The sequence below is a fragment of the Podarcis gaigeae genome (assembly GCF_964106915.1).
Source record: "Podarcis gaigeae genome assembly, chromosome: 5".
Lineage (NCBI taxonomy): Eukaryota > Metazoa > Chordata > Lepidosauria > Squamata > Lacertidae > Podarcis > Podarcis gaigeae.
In genome coordinates this window covers 19,773,940-19,788,578 of record NC_139681.1, presented here as the reverse complement: position 1 = coordinate 19,788,578, position 14,639 = coordinate 19,773,940, and the positions used below count along the sequence as shown (strand labels likewise).

General features: G+C 41.9%; 2 long non-coding RNA genes across 3 annotated transcripts; one reads left to right on the top strand and one right to left on the bottom strand.

Annotated features, from left to right (window-relative positions):
- Nucleotides 1-630: 630 nt before the first annotated feature.
- Nucleotides 631-12,107, bottom strand: LOC310844391. 2 transcript variants are annotated; one of them, XR_014564071.1, is made up of 5 exons: nt 11,977-12,107; nt 8,431-8,548; nt 5,010-5,107; nt 2,649-2,920; nt 631-951 (listed from the first exon to the last, which is right to left on the bottom strand). It is a non-coding gene; the product is annotated as an uncharacterized lncRNA (long non-coding RNA). The 2 variants fall into 2 exon arrangements; XR_014564072.1 differs by lacking the exons at nt 2,649-2,920; nt 5,010-5,107; nt 8,431-8,548.
- On the top strand, nt 5,103-6,704 carry LOC310844407. The gene is made up of 2 exons (XR_014564090.1): nt 5,103-5,419; nt 6,286-6,704. It is a non-coding gene; the product is annotated as an uncharacterized lncRNA (long non-coding RNA).
- Nucleotides 12,108-14,639: the final 2,532 nt, after the last annotated feature.

Below are 14,639 nucleotides of genomic sequence, written 5' to 3'. Positions count from 1 at the left end.
ACCTCCTGAGCCCCTTTCACGATGGTTCAGTTGGTCTGAACATGACAGCTCTTTTAGAATGGAACTATGCCTTAAATAACTTTCCAATTAGCTACCTGGACTACTTTCACCAGAGGCAGACCATCTATACTCCATCTAAGGAAGGAAGGTGGCTTTTACCCGACTTAGTTCAAATATTCATTTGAGGAGTGCAAATTTGGTATTTTCTCATTAACGTGCAAAAATTGCATTTCTCTCCCATCCCTATTCAGAAGACTTCCTGGCTGTCTGAACTTCCTAATTTGAAAAGCCCCATAAGAGATGTTAACCACACAGTGTCTTCCCTGGAACTCAGATTGAAGCATAGGAGGTTGGTTACCAAGCATCCAAGATCAGAACACTCGTTGATTTTCTTTTTAAGACCACCCCATTTACCTTTTTTTTAAAAAAAAAATCCATATTGGTTTCTTTAAAAGTAAAAAGACTTTATTTTCCCATGCTTCCAAGGAAGTCCAGTGGAGGATGGCATGGGATTTGGGAAAAAATGTGGACACTGAGGGCAGATGTAGGATACAGACTGCTGGTGAGATTACTTGCAGAACACTCACCAACATGCTCTGGCAACAAAAATATGCACTTTAAAAATAAGAATTTCACTTCTTTTCTTCCCAAACATAATTTATTTTCTCATTAACTGTGAGTGAATGGTATAAAAATAAAAATCAGTTTGTTTGTTTATGTGTGTGTGTAGGGGAAGAATTTTTGAAACAGCACTAGTTAGAATTGTCAATATCACTGTTGCCTTGTGGTTGCAGTGCAGGCAAGAGGAAATCTGGTCCCAGCCACCACCGAGGAACTCAGGGGCTGCTGCAATGGGCCAGCAAGAGCATTAGCGAGGGGCCTGGTACCACAGCTGTCAGCTAACGGACCATCAGCTTCATGGAGTTTCCTTCCCCTTCCACTGCAGCAAAGCTAGAAGTGAGAGGAAGAACACTTTGGTTAGAGAATCAAGAAAATCAATCAAAGGTCACAGACAGCTTCCTCCCAGCAAGAACACCCGCAAGGGGTTCCCCTAAGTGGATTGAAATGCCTGGGAAGAACTCACACTCTCAAGATGCCCATCATTCCTCAATCTTTGTCCTCCATTCCCTTGTGCATCTGCTTTGTTTAGTTGGGAGGCAGTGATGGCCACCAACCTAAGTGGCTTTCAAAGACGATTAGACAAATTCCTGGAGGAGAGGGCTATCGATGGCTACTAGCCATGATTGCCTTGCTCTGCCATATCAACAAACTGGAGGCCAATAGTTTCTCACAGGCATCTGGATGCTGGACTAGGTGAGCTACTGGCCTGACCCCACAGGCTATTCTTATATTCTTATGCTCTTATTTTTTGTTTATGCACAGATTCAGGTGCTGTTGCACTACAATTCTCATTGGTTCCTCAGGCCATTGGCCACATTGGCTGGAGCTGATGGGAGTCCAAAAATATCTGGAGGACCACAGGTTAGCAGCCTCTGAGATATTGCACCTAGTTACTTTCAGCACTCTAGAAACAGCAAAGTATGATGAGGAAGATGTGGGGACTGCATCATCACTATGAAGCCTTCACACTGGGGTGGTGGGAATGTCTTTGGAACCAAGCCTGGGATGAATGGTATATCAATAAAGTTAAAATACTGCTCTTCAGACTGTGCAATAATGCCAAACAGAAAAAAGAATCTGCCCTCTTCCAAAAGAAAAACAAAGCAAAGCAAAGGAAGGCCTTCTGTCATGCAACTTATGCCATCAACAAAGGGACTTTTATTTTTTCAAAAGTTTACTCGTAGACTTAATTAGATCCACATGGTTATAAATGTGCATCCTTTGATTTAATACCTGTTTCTAACTGCCCCATCCAGGCCCAATAAAAACAACGGCATTGCTATTCTCCTATAAGCCAACTGGACCTCTATGCACAAGGTACATATGAGAAGCAAATTAGCAGGGTACATCATTAAATTGGTAATAAAAGGAGAGCTGGCATAATGTGACTATCTGGTTACATTAATATGCATCCTGGCATACTTTAGGAAATTAAAGGAAACATCACTCCATAGAAAAACATTACTGCAGTTTCAATATATCATATAGTGCTTTCCCTTGCCATATGTCCCCCTGTTTTATGGTTGTTTTAGACTTATCTTCAAACCACTTGTAATAGGGCAGAGAAGTCCTCAGTCAGTGTTAAGACGTGATCCTTACATTTTCCAAGTTTCAAAGCAGGTGTCTTTAATTTGAATGGGGCAAAGAAGGTTAAATCTTTGTAAATGTTCCTCACCTATAGAAAGCTAATTCGACAAAACAATTTGGGAACTCTGAGATGAGACTTCCCGCAGCTTCCATTTTCCCTTAACCCTTAAGGTGTTGTCTCCCTGCAAAACATTTGTAGACATTAAAAATGCAGCTCTGATTAGTGATATATTGAGATCACTTCCTTATGGATCAAAGCGAGTCTCAAGAATCAAGGAAAGGAGATCCAAGAGCGTTGATGTTGGAAATGGAGCCAAGCCTGGCAATCAGCCTGTAACTAAGTCTAAGCACGTGCAAATGAACCAACCACGTATTGCTTCCTTAGTTAGCCCTGTCAATGGAAGGGTTGCTGGTTATGGCTAACTCAAGCTTGTGCTCACCAATGCTAATGTGTGGTGTGCTGGCAACATCCTGACCCAGGATGTTGGTCTTTGCCAGACTGATGGTGAGGTTGAAGTCCATGCAGGCGTGGGCAAAACAATTGATGAGTTTCTGCAGAGCTTCCTCAGAGTGCGCTGTCAAGGCTGCGTCATTTGCAAACAACATCTCTCAGATAAGAACCTGCCACGCTTTTGTCTTGACGTGGAGACAAGACTGGTTGAACAGACCCCTGTGACTCCGTGAATGGATGTACACACCATCTTCAGTTGAGCTGTAGGCATATGAGAGCAACGGGGAGAAGAATTTGCGAAAGAGAGCTGGGGTGCGAACACAGCCCAGTTTCACACTGCTGGGCATGATGATGATGATGATAATGACAACAATAACAACAACAACAGAAATAGAAATTTATTATTTATACCCCGCCCATCTTCTGGGTTTCCCCAGCCACTTTGGGCGGCTCCCAACAGAAAATTAAAAACACGACAGAACATCAACATTAAAAACTTCCCTAAAGAGGGCTGCCTTCAGATGTCTTCTAAAAGTCAGATAGTTGTTCATTTCCTTGGCATCTGAAGGGAGGGCATTCCACAGGGCGGGCGCCGCTACTGAGAAGGCCCTCTGCCTGGTTCCCTGTAACCTCACTTCTCATAGTGAGGGAACCGCCAGAAGGCCCTCGGAGCTGGACCTCGGTGTCCGGGTTGAACGATGGGGGTGGAGACGCTCCTTCAGGTATACTGGGCCGAGGCTGAGGCATCAAATGGCAGGAAAGAGTCTCAAACAAAAATGTGCTTTCCCAAGCCCATGTTCCTAGCACATCACAGGAGCCTTTCTAATCAGCCTTTCTAATCTGCCCATGCACTGTCCCAAGGCCGCACCCCTCACCAGCCCTGCTCTTCTTTTTCTGGATTTTAGGCTGCCTTTGAGAGCAGTCCTGCTCATAGACACACTGTCTGATTTGACTCTTGGAATTTCCAGCTGGATGCCCATATTTGCATCTCATCTGCCTGCTTATCTGCCCAGTGGATGCCCTACTGGGGCCAGGGGCCACCAGATCCCCTCAAAGCCCTTTTGATCCTGCCCAGTAGCCTACAGTAGCCTAGGAACACCAGATTTCCTTCTTACGATCTAGATCCCCACTTCTCTATGCAGTTTAAGAATAGGTAAAGACCTCCATCTCTTTCTCCTCACCATCCTGCCCTCTCCCTCATTGATCTAGGCATTACCACACTGCCACCTGCCTTGACTCACTGCCACCCTGCTTCCCTTCTGGGATAAGTTTCAGTAACTCCATACTCAGTAGCTAAGGTGATTTAGCTGTTGTTGCCTTTTAACAAACTTTTCTGCGTTGTCCCGAAATCTAAGCTCTGCTTTCCCTTCCCAGGGCTCTTACAGGAATATGCTAATATATGCGTATTGCTAGTTTCTGGGCCAGCTGCATCAGATTGACAGTAGCCTGTCAGACTGTCCTCTGGGAGGAATCGAGCCAGCAGCTGTCAAGGGAGCTTCTCAGACTGGCTTGTTTGGAAGGCAATCGACCAGAGTCCCTTGTTTGGAACTAACAGGAAGCTATGGCTAATTGTGGGCTTCCTAGTTTAATTCCTTGCTCACATGAAGCGAAGTGGGAGCAAATGTGTTGCATGTGAGCACACAAAACCTATGCATACCTTGGCTTATTAAACTAATCAGTGATAGCAACTTTCAATTTACCAGCTAGTTGAAAAGTACTCTTGCATTTCTGAGGCTGTTTCAGACCCTCTAAGTGTCTCCATTTCCCAGGGTCAGTCCCAGATTTACAGAAGCTGTCCTGGTTTCTGATTTGATCCCAGAATGTCCCACTTTTCCTTTGGACTCCCCTATTTTAATCGGAGAAATGTTGGAGGGTATAGAGTTATCTGACCCCCAAGCCATCTGAAGGCAATCCTGTATAGGGAAGATTTTTTTATGGTTTTATATATGTTGGAAGCTGCCCTGAGTTGCCAGTCAGTTGGATGGGGTATATAATAATAATAATAATAATAATAATAATAATAATAATAATAACAACAACAACAACAACAACAACAACAACAATAACAACAACAACAACAACAACAACAACAATACTGGTAATTATAATAATAGGATGCCCTTATTTTCATCAGAGAAATGTTGGAGGGTGTATACTGTTTTGGTTCTGGTGTGTTACTGTACCAGGGAATTAAATATATAATATTAAAGATGGCCTTTCCTTTCAGCAATAAGTGGTAGCTATCATCTGTTAAATTACAAAAGGGCACACATTATTGTAGTGCAAATTCCTTTCAATACAATCATCAATTTATCAGCTAAACAGCAGGTGAGTAGCCAAGTAAAAACACCTTGATCCACATGGCTCTGCTCTCAGTGGATTTATTTCCCCCTGTGATGATCTCTTTTGAAACGCTTCCTCATTTCTCAGCAAAACAATGTAAAGTTTCTGCAGGGTATAAAGAGATGTGAGATTATGAAATCAAATGAGCCCATGCTGTCTCAGTGGATTTGACTGCTATTAACTGCCCAAGAGATTCAAATCCAGGTTCTAAATTAATCCCGTTGCTGATACAGGCATATCTTTCTAGGGCTCTCGGAAGGCAGCTGGCAAAAGCTGTCTTCTCTACAAGTTAAAAGCTAACCACTCAGAAGGGTCATTTCTGGTGGGATGAAGCTGGGTCATCAGTTATCCCCCACTCCAACAGGGAAGGAAATAATAACCCCCTTCAAGATACTTTTCATAAGACATCGCACAACAGTAAGTAAAACACAAGGTGTACAAAAATTAGGAAGGAGCTGGATCGTGATGTCGTAAATGGAGTTCATGCAGTGGGGTTTGAAAATCTGGGGCTCCTTGAAAGCTTATCAGAGGCTAATGATACACTGGGTGAGGGATTTGGGGCATAACATTCAACTTTTAGATTGGGAAACGTTATGGAAAACAGATTTGAAATTATCTGCATGCGGTACACTGAAAGAAAACTATATGAAAATTATGTATAGGTGGTAATTGACTCCTAGTAAGTTAGCAAAGGGCTACGGGTGGTGCTGTGGGTTAAACCACAGAGCCTAGGACTTGCCAATCAGAAGGTTGGCAGTTCGAATCCCTGTGACGGGGTGAGCTCCCGTTGCTCAGTCTCTGCTCCTGCCAACCTAGCAGTTCGAAAGCACATCAAAGTGCAAGTAGATAAATAGGCAGGAAGGTAAACAGCGTTTCCGTGGACTGCTCTGGTTTGCCAGAAGTGGCTTAGTCATGCTGGCCACATGACCCAGAAGCTGTATGCCGGCTCCCTCGGCCAATAAAGCGAGATGAGCACCGCAACCCCAGAGTTAGTCACAACTGGACCTAATGATCAAGGGTCCCTTTACCTTTACTTTAAGTTAGCAAAAAATGTGTAAGTCAAGTACAAATACCTGCTGGAAATGTAGAGAAAAAGAAGGTACCTTTTATCATATGTGGTGGTTATGTTAGGTAATAAAAGCATTCTGGGAAATGATATATAATGAATTGAAAAAAAATGTTTAAAATAACTTTTATTAAAAACAAACCAACAAATCAGAAGCTTTCTTATTAGGAATTGTAGGTGCTGCCACCCCAAAGATGACTTTTTATGTATACAACAGCAGCCACACGGATGCTACTAACCTGGAGATGGAAAGAAGACAAAGACCCTACCAGAGAAGAATGGCAAATTAAACTGTTGGACTATGTGGAATTGGAAAACTGACTGGAAAGCTCAGGAACCAAGAAGACAAAAACTTCAAGAAAGAATGAGGGGGGGGGGATTATAATTTATTTAGGAAACCACTGCAAGCAGATGAAAACATTGGCAGGATTTTAACAACACTTGTAATGTAACAATTACTATGGACAATATGGAGAGATACAAAATATGAATCATGAAATAATATGCAGCTGAAAATGTTGACAATAAGACCCATGGAGCGGGTGGTGGGAGGTCTGGAGATTCAGAGAAAACCCTAAAGGTGGATATGCATTGTTATAACTTTATGCTTGCAAAATCAAATAAAAACTATTTTCATAAAAGGAAGTGTATAGGAGGCTTTTCACTTTCCCAGCATGCTGTTGTGTTTGGTCCGATTCTCTCAGACAGCACCTGAAGTGATAAGCTTGTTTCTAGATTGTATCACTTTATGCCGCAAGAGTGGGTGCACACATGACTTGGAGAGGGCATTTTCTGAGGCAGCCCATAAGTTGTGGAACTACTTTCTCACAGAGATGTGTGCTTCATTATACAGCTTTGGGCAATTGCTGAAGATGCATCTCTTTAACCTGGCTTTTGACACTGGAGATGAATATTGTTAGGACCCACTTTGTTTTTGAAATTAAACTGTTTGATATTAAAACACAATATGATGCAATATTAATGTTGTGTTTTAATTGCTGAAACCTTCCCTGGGACTTTAGGGTGAAGGGCAGGCAATAAATTATTGCAATAACAATGGTTATTATTATTAATCCTTGTGCATGGAAAATTGCAAGGTTAGAAGCCTCCTTAACAATGTGATTTTTTCCCTTTAGTCTCAGCAGAGATTATTATTTTTTTGCTTGTTTATGGCACAGGGGAGCACTCAGTCATGTGAACCTCCACCTGAAGTATAAAAGGTACAGGCATACCATTTTCTTTGTAGCAAACCAATCCTAAAGAAATAATAATAATAATAATAATAATAATAATAATAATAATAATAATAATTTAATTTATACCCCACCCTTCCCAGTTTAAAAACTGGGCTCAGGGCGGCTAACAGCAAATATAAAACATTGATTAAAATGTGACTTAAAAACAGCATAAAAACAGCATGAAATACAACATCAACGTCAATAAAATTCAAAAATTCAGGGATCATATTTTTTTTTGGGGGGGGGGGACCACAGTCAGTAAACATCAAATGATCACCAGGGCTAACTGGCCAAATTGGTCCTACTAGGGCCAGCAAGGAGACCAGGGAAGAGTTTAAATATGGGGTCCCAGAAGGGTTTCTTCATAGAAAAGGAAAGGGAAAAGGAAATAGAGGATCAGGCTAATTCAAATTGAAGGCCAGGTGGAATAGCTCTGTCTTACAGGCCCTGCGGAAGGAGATCAAGTCTGGCTTCTTTAGGGCCCGGGACCTTTAAGCTGTTATTATTCATGGACCTTGGGGTCCTCTGCGGGACATACCAGGAGAGGTGGTCCCGTAAGTACGATAGGACTCAAGATGGGGCTGTGCAGCTGAAGAAGTGATGTTCTGTAGAGAGGAGTTAGCTCTGATCATAGCCCTGTCAATGAGTTTTATGGGATTCAGGAAAGTATCTGGGGCATTGCTTAAAGGGGTCTCAAGTCAAAGTGAAGAATTAAGGGGTGGGTTGTATAAGGGTCTTGGATTCTGTCTCTCCTCTCTTTCATCAAACCCCAAAGGCCTTCAACTAGGACATCTGTCTTTCATTTGCCCCCAGGCTTCTGCCATTTCTCCTGGGATAGGGGGGTGTTAAGCTAATATTCCACCAGAGATAAAAAGAACTGTTTTATTTCCTGCTTCATTTTGGATATTACAGAGTTTTCCAAAGCACCTCAGCTCCATCTTCCAGCCATTGTCAGCGAAGGAGGATGGATTTTGGTCCTTCATCATCAGGCATGAACTAAATCCTCTTGCTCCCTTATAGTTGCTAGCTGCAACAGCTGCAAGAGGGAAAATCCTGCTTCCTAGTTTTCAAAACAACAGCCTGTCTTAGTGCCGAAAAGACTATTAGTACTATGGAGACTTAACCTTCATTGGCAGAGGAGTTGTCTTTCATTCATCAGCCCTCCTCTATTCATTTTGATTTCTGCCAATCACTTTATGCCAGACGAAGAAGGATATGTATTGACGGTTCAGTCTCCAAATCCTGCACTTAACATGACATCATAAATGCTAGTTAGAATCCAATGTTGTACATTACAATACTGGCAAAATGCCTATCATAATGATGAACAGGATGTGTGTGTGGAGAATGGGGGTTTGTCTATTGAAAGGACTGCTGGAGACGGGTGCAAGCAACCACAGGGACATTGTCAGTAAGGCCCATTCTGCTAGAATGGGACACAAAAGATGAGGAGGTCAAATTGGTCATAATCAAATGGGCACAGTATATAGGACATAATATACAATTTGAGGACTGGAAAAAATTGTGGAAAATAAATTTGAAATTTACAGGTTGTTCTCTTTTGAAAGAAAATTTTATGAAAATGATGTATAGATGGTATATTACACCAGTACAGATAGCAAAAATGTACAAAACTGGGTCAAACACATGTTGGAAATGTAAAGAAAAAGAAGGGACTTTTTATCAGATGTGGTGGGAATGTAGAGAAGTTAAAAAAATTTGGGAAATGATATATAATGAATTGAAAAAATGTTTAAAATGACTTTTGTAAAAAAAACACCCAGAAGCATTTCTGTTAGGGATTGTAGGACAAGACCTGCTAAGAAAAACAAAGAACTTATTTATGTATGCTACAACAGCGGCAAGAGTCTTGATAGCACAAGGATGGAAGAATGAGGAAACCCCAACGAAAGAACAGTGGCAAGAAAAATTGATGAGCTACGCAGAGCTGGCTAAATTGACATACAAATTGCGGGATAAGGACAACTGTGACTTTAAGGAAGAGTGGGAGCTTTTTACAACTTATCTAAAAGACAACAGGTTTTGAATAAACATACACAAATTTACTAGTTGATAACATTGTAGATAGATACTGCAAGGATATGTATAATTTTACAACATGCAGAGAATAATATGTTCTGAGAAAATCAGAGAGAGGAGCTGAGGGAAGTCTCGGGGGGAGGGGAGGTTTGAAGGGGGTGGGGGGAAAGGGGGAATAATGAATATGATATGTTTTGATAATCTGTTATGTTGAAATTGTTAATAAAAACATTTTTTTTAAAAAAAAGACATTGCCAGTAAGGCCCAACCACCCACTGTTGGCATGGAGGGCACATTTTGCTTCTGCTTTATTCTGAAGTACAACACACAAGTTCTCCCAGCAGAGTGAAGGACATTATTATATAGCAGAAAATAAAGGGAGCCACATATGTAGAATAGAAAGTAAAGAGGCACACTCAGACATCAGTGTGTTGGTGGTTAAACATATTCTCTGCTCCCTAGTAACCCTACCCCCTTGGAATCCTGACCACTGAGTATACCCTGTAATTCTAGTCTGAAGCTATTTGCAGAGCACTTATTGGGTTCAGTTTCTTAATCACACTTGAGCCCTTTTCAGGCATTCATCTCTCATGCTCTTAGACTCATGTGAGAGGAAAAACAGGGTCACAATCTCTGGCCTAGTCCCCTCCAACCATGCCCCTGTTTGTCCATTTGAGGATGCAGTCAGAAGTGGGGGAGCCTGCTGTACATGTGTAACCCCCCCCCCCGCTGCCCAATTTAGGGATTGGCCCAGGTGCATATGGGCCAATCCATCACAGGCCTCTTTTTAGCCATACACTATACCCCAGACATTTCTTCCGCCTTTTCATCCGTTGCCCACATTCATCGAGATGTCCAATACGGATGACTTATTCGCAACCTACACGCCAACGGTGCTTCTATGTTCTTCGTCTGCATTTATTTACACATTGGACGAGGCTTATATTATGGTTCTTATATATTTACCGAAACTTGAAACATTGGAGTCCTACTCCTGCTTCTCGTCATAGCCACAGCCTTCATAGGCTATGTCCTCCCTTGAGGCCAAATATCATTTTGAGGTGCCACCGTCATTACTAATCTTCTTTCCGCAATTCCCTACATCGGCACCTCCCTCGTCGAGTGAATCTGAGGCGGCTTTGCAGTAGACAACGCAACCCTAACTCGATTCTTTACCTTCCATTTCCTATTACCTTTTCTTATTATAGGAACCTCAATAGTACACCTACTCTTCTTACATGAGACAGGATCAAACAACCCAACAGGCTTAAATTCCAACACAGACAAAATTCCATTCCACCCATATTATTCATATAAAGACTTACTGGGTGCTATATTAATCTTTACTCTTCTCCTACTACTTGCTCTTTTTATACCTAACCTACTAGGCGACCCTGAAAACTTCTCCCCCGCTGAAACAGGTGTTGGACCTTCTATTGCAGCTGGGAGTCAGGGGTGGAGTCCGAATTGTGCGGATTTACCTGCGGAGGCAAGAATAAGGCCGAAGAGAGGTAGTAGGGGAGGGGTTTTAGTTTCAATTGTTATTTCTTGAATGTTTCAGGTTGCTAAGTGTATTGCTAGTCAGGCAAGGGCTAGTATTAGTCCAATGTCTCCTACGCGGTTAAAAATAATGGCTTGAAGGGCTGCGGTATTGGCGTCTGGGCGGGCAAATCATCAGCCGATTAGTATGAAGGATATAATTATCTGAAGATATGTAAGCCTTCAGACATTATAGAAAACCAAGAGAAACCGATGAATGGCTTGGACTTCCTCTTCCTACATTGATGCTCTAATATCCTTTACTGGATATTAGATATCATAAATCTCCTAACCCTGGATATCATAAATCTCCTAACCCTCTGGTGAGAAATATAAGCTGTTTCTGTTTCTCAGGTTTTCTGTTGAATGAGGTACAAACATTTCACTTTGGGAATTATATAGGAAGTGCAAAACAGGAAGTGGAATCCCTCCCACTTCCTGCCTCACCCTCCATTTTTTTTTTTAATCATTCAAAGCTGCTTTCAGGTTGGAAGCACACAAGAAAGTCCCTCACATAAAATTATTGTAAAGCAGAAAATGTCTGAAAATTTCACTGGGAAAACTGAATTTTCAAGAAAGCAAGCCAAAGGACAATAAAACCCAACCTCCAAAACAATATAATAGAATGTTAAAGCGTATTAAAATTAACCATAACTTAGGAAACGTAACCTAGAAATATTTTAAAATAAATATGTACTGAAACCCAGTACAGCCATCCACACTCGGGGGTGTGTGTTAAAAATGATATGCCAATACTCATATTTTGATAGAAGTGCTATGGCTGCCAGCACAAAATGTATTCCATAGGTAGCAGGAAAAAAAGAGAGGTGGTGGTACTCCGTATGGGTGGATAGTTACACAAAAACACTGTAGCCAAGCAAAATCACAAATAATTCCCATTAACTACTGGAGACTCTGGTGCAAATCTGGTTCAAGAGCACAGAAACATCAGACATTGTCTTGGAAACTCTTCTTCACTGCCATTACTACAAATGCACAGAACAATTTTCATATCCCTCCACATTTCCATTGATTACACCACATTGAAACAGTACGACTCACTCTCACAACATTTTCCCTTCCGCTTTTACCTCAAATCTTTTCTCCTGTTTAGATCCTTTACTAGTTGTCCACTTCTCCGTTACTTCCCATTGTCACTGTCAAAGGCCAGAGCTGGTAACCTTATCCTCTGTCTCTCGGAATGTGGGGTGACTTCACTGTTTGTGTCATAACTGCTGAGATGGATGACATCATAGTGCACAGTGACAACAACTGACATGCATTAGCACATTATGTGTTGTAACCGAAGGGCACTGCTGCTAGCTTATCAGTGCCCAGACTGCTCCTTCTGAGAAACTCACCCCTTCTTGCTCGCTGCTGCTGGTGGTTATGTGATGTCTCCAACTTCCTTCAAATCCCACAACATTGTTCTGTAGATGAATGCGCTTTTCTGTCTTAGGCTGCAGGCATAGAGCCAGTCAGAAGCTGCAACAATGCTACTCCCCTTGGCTTACTATCTGGCTTTTTATTCAGTGTTTTGAAAACATGTTTACTTTTTCAATACCAGAAAAGAAACATCGTATAATTAAATGTCATTTTAGTTACTGACAATTTCTGGCATGTTTGTCCCTGTTCAAGCTACACCCAGTACAGGTGCCCTAATCTAAACAGAGATGTGATTACAAGTTTACATTGGCATGCCAAACACTTGTATTGTACTAGCTGGTGCATCACTTGGGGAGCACTAAGTAAGTTTTAAGCTAGCTTGGCTGAAGCTGGAGTCATCTGACAAATTTCAGAAGGAACTGGGAAACAGTGGGTTCCAGGGAGCTGGATCTAGACAGCAAGCTTTTGCAGGAAGAGATCCAAGCAGGGCAGGAGCTACTTTGACAGTGTTCAGAGGTGAGCCCTTAAATAGCAAACCAGGCCCCAGTCTTACCCCATACCCAAGAACTGACAGGAATTAAAAGGGATGGTGTCTGGAATCAGCGCTTTGGAAAAGAGCATTATTTGGTGCCGACAAAGTTTCCTCAGGGTCTGAATCTTGATTCAGAAGAAATGAGGCTTCATGCCTGCTAAATTGCAGAAATATAGGTCTGAGGGTTTTGCACTAATAATTTATTTGCAGGATTGCATGAAATTTGCAGACATGTCAGATCCTTTTAAAGGGATTTGATCCTGGCAGATTTCAGAAGGACAGATACAGTGTATTTCCTAAACAAAAACACCCACCAACTTTTACAACTTTTGCTTATTTACATATTCATAAAATTTATAAATCACCCTTCATCCACAGATCTCAGGGTGGATCACAAAAAAAATCCTAGATAAAAACACAAAAAGATTCACTTATTCTTACCTCTTGTTTTGTGGGCAATTTGTATGAAAACAGCAAACGAGAGAGAGGTATCCCTGGGTAAGAAACCTGCCAAACTGAGGACAAATGTGTGCACAGGTCTTCTGTGGCAAGCCTCCTTTAAATTTTATTTTGTAGTGGAGGATTTAAAGGGTTTTCCTTTCCTCCCGACGATTTTGTGGTCAATAACTTTATTACCAAAATGACGCCTATCATTAAGATGTCCAACAGGAAAATAAGCTGCAAAAATTAAGAAGAATGGGTGGATGGCTTTTAGGTGATGATGAATGCTTTAAAAACAAACATGTATTCTGCTCAACTGCTACCCAAAGTCACAGAAACGTAAATGCACAGCTGATTTGACAGGGAGTGGATGTGTGGGCATGTGGCAGAGACAGAAGGACTTGAGCTATTGCGTTTTCCAAGCAGTCTCCACTAGCAGAAACAGCAAAGAACCAAGAACAGGCTAGGAGGAGGTGATGCATCACTTCAACTTCACTTCCCTAAAGCACTGTGATTGGAGATCCCTTGTAATAAGCATCCCCTCTGATTAAAAGTCAGACCTGTCAATCGCAGAAGAGCTCTCCCTCCTTGATCTCACCACACTGGCAGTTACCTGATATGGGGATAAGTGTTTTAGTTATTTTCAGACACAATGCCTGCATCTTTTTACCACCCGAATATGCCCTGAATCTGCTCTGAAGCAGATCCAAAGTGCCCTGAAAAGGTCCATGCTTCAACCCTGAAATGCAGCAAAGGTCCATGCTTCAACCCTGAATTTATTCATGGTAGCTTTAGAATTTGTGATATGTCCAAATCTGATGCACACGTGTGTGTGTGTGTGTGTGTGTGTGTGTGTGTTTCGTTTTGGAGCAGTGGAATGTGTTGCAACATTCAGAGAAGTGGGAGATCCAATGTATTACTGCGTTCCAATCCACACATCTGTATGCGAGGATTGCAGATCAGGTCAGCTGGGCATTCCGTACTACTGACCCTTCTTTGTAGAACACACCTCTGCCTCGGATTCCATGGAACTGTGAGATGACACTGTTTGAAGGGAAATGATTTTTCCTATCTTTTTAATTTTCACTTGAGGTCCACCCGAGAGACTGTGCAGGGAGCGGATTACAGTTTCAGTGACTTGCTTTGTAAATTTAATTCCTTATTCCTTGGTTCAGTATCCCTTCTGAAATGTGATGTCATTGCCCTTTGTGTCAGGGAGGTTAATTTCAGATACACCGCACATCCCCAAAGTGCCGCATGAAACAAACAAAAAAAAAACCCAGAAACATTTGCTTAGCTGTGTTAAATGTCCTCATTATACAGAGGCATGGAAACAGGCCATCAGCCCTGTTCCAATTACCAGCCAACCATTCCATCCATCTGCAGAAAGGTAGA